This window comes from Oncorhynchus tshawytscha, linkage group LG11, assembly GCF_018296145.1.
Source record: "Oncorhynchus tshawytscha isolate Ot180627B linkage group LG11, Otsh_v2.0, whole genome shotgun sequence".
NCBI lineage: Eukaryota > Metazoa > Chordata > Actinopteri > Salmoniformes > Salmonidae > Oncorhynchus > Oncorhynchus tshawytscha.
The window spans coordinates 9084222-9092840 of record NC_056439.1 but is presented as its reverse complement, the minus strand read 5'-3'; the positions used below and the strand labels follow the sequence as shown (position 1 = coordinate 9092840).

Sequence of the window (8619 nt, the reverse complement as noted above, 5' to 3'; positions counted from 1 at the left end):
TGAGGAGAGCATCACTCATCGAACACACTTTCCATTTAGGAATGATAGCTTTCCAATGATGAGACAATGTTTTGAACAGAGAAGGGCTACGCCGAAACGTAGTGCTTACCCCTCTCAGGTGTATTTCGACGAGGATGCGAAGTTGACAGATGTCTACAAAAGGGACTTCTTCCTCCATTTGTCTGATAGGCTGTTGGTACCCGAGTCTGGGATGTTCATGTACAGTGACACCAAGACGCTGGCCTGGTTCCCTGCAAAGGTGACGGCATGTTTAGGGAAATCACACATGGATTATGAGGTTGTTCACGCCTCACCACATTATTTTATGATTATCAATAATCATTGGACTTTCAAATAGCTTCAAAGGTGCTGGTAGTGAAACACTGTAATGTTATGTTCCTAGAGAGGAACTACTACAGAATTACTACTGTATTACTAGCCTACTACTGTATTCTAGAACCCACATTACCTTCCCTTTACTGCATATCAAGCAGGTTATCAGGTTATAAACAGCATGTCCTATACTTTCACTCATGGTGTATTTCTTGTCTCTTGTCCAACCCATCCTCACTAACAGCCTAGAGTGGAGGAGAAGCGTGATTTCCTGTTTGGGGTTCTCTATGGGATGGCCCTGTACAACAACAACATGGTGCACTTCCCCTTCACCATGGCATTCTTCAAGAAGCTGGTGAACATCAAGCCCTCTTTAGAGGACTTGAGAGAGTTTAGCCCCATTGAAGCAGGGTAAGTTTATACCATAACGTATTTTTATCCTTTAGTCAGTAATGTATTATATTACAGGCAGTTGTATTTGATTCATAGTTGATTCCAAGATGGCGTAGCAGTAAGTTGTCCTGTCTCGTCGTGTCCCTGTATATATCGTCTATTTTTCATTTTTTACATATTTTTCTTCAAAAACATTTTGCTAAACCTAAGCTTCCAAATACTCTCCTGCAACCCGCCTCACCCAATGTAGCTATTTTTCCTAAAGTATTTATATTTACTGAACCGGAACCCCTCAACTGAAGCTAGCCGGCTAACCACCAGCTATGCTAGCGGTCTTCAGCTAACCGGTCATCAGCTAAGCTAACCTTTAGCTCGGAAAGCTCTCGCCAGCTCGAACAACGCGACTCTAACCAGAGCATAACGGACCTATTTATTTTTCCATCCCTGGACTCATCCCTGGATTCCCACCGCAAACGGAACATTTCAGCTGGATCTTCACAACTAGCTATCTAGCTAAACCGCAACCCCGGATGATTACTCCTGGCTAGCGCTTCCACCCACTTAGCGTGAAGCTAGCCCGGCCAGCGCACCTGTACCACCACCGTAGCATACTCCTGGGCTACAATACCCGGGCCCACGACCGGTCTATCGATGTCACCGCATGAAGAGGAATAAACAGACTCACCCCATCGCGACGTCCCCTAAAGGCCAACTCTCTAGCCCTCGCTATCTCCCTGCTTGCTAAACTCGGCCTGCTAACTGCTAGCTTGTCTAGCCCCGGTCCGCTAACTGCTACCTTGTTTAGCCCGGGCCTACGAACTGTTAGCTTGTTAGCACAGGCCTGCTAACTGCTAGCTTGTCTAGCCCGGGCCTACGAACTGTTAGCTTGTTAGCACAGGCCTGCTAACTGCTAGCTTGTCTAGCCAGGGCCTACGAACTGTTAGCTTGTTAGCACAGGCCTGCTAACCGTCTGAATCGCCGCGTCCCAAACACTCACCGGACCCATATTTACTTTCTATCTCTTCTTGATTTTTAATCTGTTTCTACCTTTCCGGAAACCTGCCTCACCCAATGTGATACGGAATCGCTATTATTTTTAATTTTTAGAACACACTCAAGAACCTCCAGAAGCTAACCAGCTAACTAGCTACAAGCTATTTAGTCATTGTTAACTTTTTTTTCCCAACCTGGATAACACTCGCCAGTCCAGCTTCCCTGCCCCATCCACCGCTGCCCCCTGGACACTGATCTCTTGGCTACATAGCTGATGCACTCTGGACTGTCCATTAATCACGGTACTCCATTCTGCTTGTTTATGTTTTATCTAACGGCCCCGTTGCCTAGTCAACGCCATTTTACCTGCTGTTGTTGTGCTAGCTGATTAGCTGTTGTCTCACCTAATGTTTAAGCTAGCTTTCCCAATTCAACACCTGTGATTACTGTATGCCTCGCTGTATGTCTCTCTCAAATGTCAATATGCCTTGTATACTGTTGCTCAGGTTAGTTATCATTGTTCTAGTTCACAATGGAGCCCCTAGTTCTACTCTTCATACCCCTGATAACTCCTTTGTCCCACCTCCCACACATGCGGTGACCTCACCCATTACAACCAGCATGTCCAGAGACACAACCTCTCTCATCATCACCCAGTGCCTGGGCTTACCCCCGCTGTACCCGCACCCCACCATACCCCTGTCTGCGCACTATGCCCTGAATATATTCTACCATGCCCAGAAACCTGCTCCTCTTATTCTCTGTCCCCAACGCTCTAGGCGACCAGTTTTGATAGCCTTTAGCCGCACCCTCATACTACTCCTTCTCTGTTCCGCGGGTGATGTGGAGGTAAACCCAGGCCCTGCATGTCCCCAGGCACCCTCATTTGTTGACTTCTGTGATCAAAAAAGCCTTGGTTTCATGCATGTCAACATCAGAAGCCTCCTCCCTAAGTTTGTTTTACTCACTTCTCTAGCACACTCTGCTAACCCTGATGTCCTTGCTGTGTCTGAATCCTGGCTCAGGAAGGCCACCAAAAATTCAGAGATTTCCATACCCAACTATAACATCTTCCGTCAAGATAGAACTGCTAAAGGGGGAGGAGTTGCAGTCTACTGCAGAGATAGCCTGCAAAGTAATGTCATACTTTCCAGGTCCATACCCAAACAGTTCGACCTACTAATTTTGAAAATTACTCTCTCCAGAAATAAGTCTCTCACTGTTGCCGCCTGCTACCGACCCCCTCAGCTCCCAGCTGTGCCCTGGACACCATTTGTGAATTGATCGCCCCCCATCTAGCCTCAGAGTTTGTTCTGTTAGGTGACCTAAACTGGGATATGCTTAACACCCCGCCAGTCCTACAATCTAAGCTAGATGCCCTCAATCTCACACAAATCATCAAGGAACCCACCAGGTACAACCCTAACTCTGTAAACAAGGGCACCCTCATAGACGTCATCCTGACCAACTGGACCTCCAAATACACCTCCGCTGTCTTCAACCAGGATCTCAGCGTTCACTGCCTCATTGCCTGTATCCGCTACGGAGCCGCAGTCAAACGACCACCCCTCATCACTGTCAAACGCTCCCTAAAACACTTCTGTGAGCAGGCCTTTCTAATCGACCTGGCCCGGGTATCCTGGAAGGACATTGACCTCATCCCGTCAGTTGAGGATGCCTGGTCATTCTTTAAAAGTAACTTCCTTACCATTTTAGATAAGCATGCTCCGTTCAAAAAATGCAGAACTAAGAACAGATACAGTCCTTGGTTCACCCCAGACCTGACTGCCCTCGACCAGCACAAAAACATCCTGTGGCGGACTGCAATAGCATCGAATAGTCCCCGGGATATGCAACTGCTCAGGGAAGTCCGGAACCAATACACGCAGTCAGTCAGGAAAGCTAAGGCCAGCTTCTTCAGGCAGAAGTTTGCATCCTGTAGCTCCAACTCCAAAAAGTTCTGGGACACTGTGAAGTCCATGGAGAACAAGAGCACCTCCTCCCAGCTGCCCACTGCACTGAGGCTAGGTAACACGGTCACCACCGATAAATCCATGATTATCGAAAACTTCAATAAGCATTTCTCAACGGCTGGCCATGCCTTCCGCCTGGCTACTCCAACCTCGGTCAACAGCTCTGCCCCCCGGCAGCTCCTCGCCCAAGCCTCTCCAGGTTCTCCTTTACCCAAATCCAGATAGCAGATGTTCTGAAAGAGCTGCAAAACCTGGACCCGTACAAATCAGCTGGGCTTGACAATCTGGACCCCTATTTCTGAAACTTTCCGCCGCCATTGTCGCAACCCCTATTACCAGCCTGTTCAACCTCTCTTTCATATCGTCTGAGATCCCCAAGGATTGGAAAGCTGCCGCAGTCATCCCCCTCTTCAAAGGGGGAGACACCCTGGACCCAAACTGTTGCAGACCTATATCCATCCTGCCCTGCCTATCTAAGGTCTTCGAAAGCCAAGTCAACAAACAGGTCACTGACCATCTCGAATCCCACCGTACCTTCTCCGCTGTGCAATCTGGTTTCCGAGCCGGTCACGGGTGCACCTCAGCAACACTCAAGGTACTAAACGATATCATAACCGCCATCAATAAAAGACAGTACTGTGCAGCCGTCTTCATTGACCTTGCCAAGGCTTTCGACTCTGTCAATCACCATATTCTTATCGGCAGACTCAGTAGCCTCGGTTTTTCGGATGACTGCCTTGCCTGGTTCACCAATTACTTTGCAGACAGAGTTCAGTGTGTCAAATCGGAGGGCATGCTGTCCGGTCCTCTGGCAGTCTCTATGGGGGTGCCACAGGGTTCAATTCTCGGGCCGACTCTTTTCTCTGTATATATCAATGACGTTGCTCTTGCTGCAGGCGATTCCCTGATCCACCTCTACGCAGACGACACCATTCTATATACTTTCGGCCCGTCATTGGACACTGTGCTATCTAACCTCCAAACAAGCTTCAATGCCATACAACACTCCTTCCGTGGCCTCCAACTGCTCTTAAACGCTAGTAAAACCAAATGCATGCTTTTCAACCGATCGCTGCCTGCACCCGCATGCCCGACTAGCATCACCACCCTGGATGGTTCCGACCTTGAATATGTGGACATCTATAAGTACCTAGGTGTCTGGCTAGACTGCAAACTCTCCTTCCAGACTCATATAAAACATCTCCAATCGAAAATCAAATCAAGAGTCGGCTTTCTATTCCGCAACAAAGCCTCCTTCACTCACGCCGCCAAGCTTACCCTAGTAAAACTGACTATCCTTCCGATCCTCGACTTCGGCGATGTCATCTACAAAATGGCTTCCAACACTCTACTCAGCAAACTGGATGCAGTCTATCACAGTGCCATCCGTTTTGTCACTAAAGCACCTTATACCACCCACCACTGCGACCTGTATGCTCTGGTCGGCTGGCCCTCGTTACATATTCGTCGCCAGACCCACTGGCTCCAGGTCATCTACAAGTCCATGCTAGGTAAAGCTCCGCCTTATCTCAGTTCACTGGTCACGATGGCAACACCCATCCGTAGCACGCGCTCCAGCAGGTGTATCTCACTGATCATCCCTAAAGCCAACACCTCATTTGGCCGCCTTTCGTTCCAGTACTCTGCTGCCTGTGACTGGAACGAATTGCAAAAATCGCTGAAGTTGGAGACTTTTATCTCCCTCACCAACTTCAAACATCAGCTATCTGAGCAGCTAACCGATCGCTGCTGCTGTACATAGTCTATTGGTAAATAGCCCACCCATTTTCACCTACCTCATTCCCATACTGTTTTTATTTATTTACTTGCTCTTTTGCACACCAATATCTCTACCTGTACATGACCATCTGATCATTTATCACTCCAGTGTTAATCTGCAAAATTGTAATTATTTGCCTACCTCCTCATGCCTTTTGCACACATTGTATATAGACTCCCCCCTTTGTTTTCTACTGTGTTATTGACTTGTTAATTGTTTATTCCATGCGTAACTCTGTGTTGTCTGCTCACACTGCTATGCTTTATCTTGGCCAGGTCGCAGTTGCAAATGAGAACTTGTTCTCAACTGGCCTACCTGGTTAAATAAAGGTGAAATAAAAAAATAAAATAAATTTGTTATAAGGACACCAAGGACAGATTAAGAAATTGCATCTCGAGGCATTTTATTGCATCTCAGGGGCATGGCTCTTGCTCTGTGTGGATAAACAATGATGACTTATTTAGATAAATAGTTTTTTATTGATTAATGATTTATTGATTGCCCATTTATAATTGTCACATCTATTGTCACATTATTTTCAATGCTTTTTAAGGACTTTGCAGTACATCTTGGATTATCCTGATGATGATGTTGAAAATATGGACATGACTTTCTCAGTATGTAATGCATTTAAACAGTTAGATCAATGAACAAATAATATGTAACATAATACAGATGTAGGATCTTAATTTGATCACTATTTTGTTGTTGTTTCCCGTACAGCAGGAAATGCAAACTTATAGTGTATTCTAGGTTTTAAAGGTCTGGGGCGGCAGGTAGCCTAGTGGTTAGAGCGTTGGGCCAGTAACCGAAAGGTTGCTGGATTGAATCCCCGAGCTGACAAGGTAAAAATCTGTCATTCTGCCCCTGAACAAGGCAGTTAACCCACTGTTGTAAATAAGAATTTGTTCTTAACTGACTTGCCTAGTTAAATAAAGGTTAAATAATAAAATAATAAAAAAGTAATTACAAGGCTTCTAAAGTTAGTCATTTCCACTTTAAAATGACAGACTTGATTTACCCTTACGAAAAAATGAATCAACCCATACAAAAAATGTCCATTAATATAATACACATAATAATTCACATTTCCTGTTGCTGCAGGATTATTTTCATGCTGTATCAAATTGGCTCAAATTAAGATCCTACATCTGTAGTTAATTGAAGTGAAGCGGTATGAATAACTGAACATAAGATCAATTATATTATTTCAGTGTGTCTCTTCCAGATCACTCCCATCTATTTGTCCATACCCTCAGTCTGCAGTGTTGTCATTGTTCATTTACCTCACTATTTTCATTACTCACTATTTATAGGTGATGTGGGGTGACATAGCGGTGGACCTCGTCACAAGTGCTAACAAGCAAGATTATAGCAATATTTACAACTGACAAAATACAAGGTTTGCAGTATGACACATTTTTCCATTGCTACAGCTACCAGGGTTGGGGTCAATTCCATTTTGGCAAAAATCATCTCAACCTGAAATGTAATTGTATGAATGGAAAAACCATAATTGAAAGTAAATAGGTCTTCTCATTCCTTGAATTGACACCAACTGGAATTGACACCAACCTATACTAGCTACAACTCAATGGATCGCTGACTCGGTCTGTCATTCTTTTGACAGGAAGGAGTTTGTTGACACCTATGTGAACTACATCTTCAACCAGTCAATAGAGAAGGTGTTTGAAGAGTTCAGGAAAAGCTTCTTCAAGGTGTGTGACATGGACGTGGTGGAGTTCTACCAGCCAGAGGAACTGAGGAGAGTGTTGGGGAAGGAGAACGTCGACTGGGAAACGCTGAAACAGGTCAGAACCATGTGTTGTTACTACATGACTGAAGCTCAGTCCCAACTCTGTCCCTAGCCAATTGTCTTCATCTGAGAGCATTAGACAAGTAAAAACATATAAGATATGGTGAAAATGTCACCTAGCCTGTCAGAGAGCAAGAAGGAGCCTAAAAAAAACAAGTGTCCTTGGGGTTGATTTGAGATTCATGGTGAACATGTTCTGTGTAACACATTCTGCAACCTGGCTAAAATGTTGTTTTTAATACATTGATTTGACAAATGGTTTGAATCGTGTCAAGTGTCTATTGCTTCACCATATTATGGGCATCCCAACATCATCACACTCTGGGAGGTGTTTGAGGAACTGACAGGAGATTAAAAGAACGCTTTCATGTGTAAGTGTGCAACATTTTCATTATAACAGATGAACACATAAGTAGGCTACTGAGAATTTAAGTTATATTATGTCATTTACTGCCCTTCCCTCTTTTACCACCTGTGATCGTGTGCCCATCCTGGGTATGAACCAGACCAGGAAGAGGGTCCAAACCCTTCTCAACTCCTCCCAAAAGCATTTCCCAGAGGCACTGACCTGTCACTCTTTGTTGCAGCTTCCCATATACCCCTTCAAAGAGACACTACAGAGCCAGCTTATAGAGCCACAACAGAGGCTTCTGGAATGAATAAGGGTGTATAATGTTGCTGCTCTATTTTACACACCTCTCCTGTGTTCATCTTTTCATTGTTCCATAGTTGGGTTTAAGATTTGGATTGTTTTAATGTAGGGTTAATCTTAACTTCATCTGTGCGGCACTGTGTCATTTGTGTGTAATCATATAGCATTCACATTTTATTAAAAACATTTTTAAATCAAAAAGTACAGAATGGTTCATGCCTGCACATTAAACAACACTAACAAAAATCACAACAACCAAGAAATCCCAAAGTATTTGAAATAATTAAATTGAGCAAAAGAAGCAGATGAGGTTCAGTTGAACACAATCACTATTCATTTACAAGACACCCAAAATGGTTCATTAGAGAAATCTATGAAAGCATAATATCCCAGTTAGGTGGCACACAATAAGGCACAGACCATTTGGCTCACATATTCACAATAGAGGGCAAGATTTAATGGAAGGCGCTCTATAGCGCAGCGCACTATAAGAAACTTTTAAAGGTAATTTACACTGGAGCAGACATGCCAGAGTTTACCATGAATGTGATCTCTGTGAACATCGGGGAAAATGCCTTTAAAAAGGGGCATTGTCAGCTGCATAGAGCACTGGCATAAAAAGAAAACCAGCAGTACTATGGACCTCCAGGTTCATGATTTGAGCACCACTGACCTCAAG

The 8619-nt window shown here is 44.6% G+C and overlaps 1 long non-coding RNA gene across 1 annotated transcript; it reads left to right on the top strand.

Annotated features, from left to right (window-relative positions):
- Window positions 1–355: 355 nt before the first annotated feature.
- Window positions 356–8203, top strand: LOC112262408. Its single transcript, XR_006084525.1, has 3 exons — window positions 356–744; window positions 6789–6874; window positions 7103–8203. It is a non-coding gene; the product is annotated as an uncharacterized LOC112262408 (long non-coding RNA).
- Window positions 8204–8619: the final 416 nt, after the last annotated feature.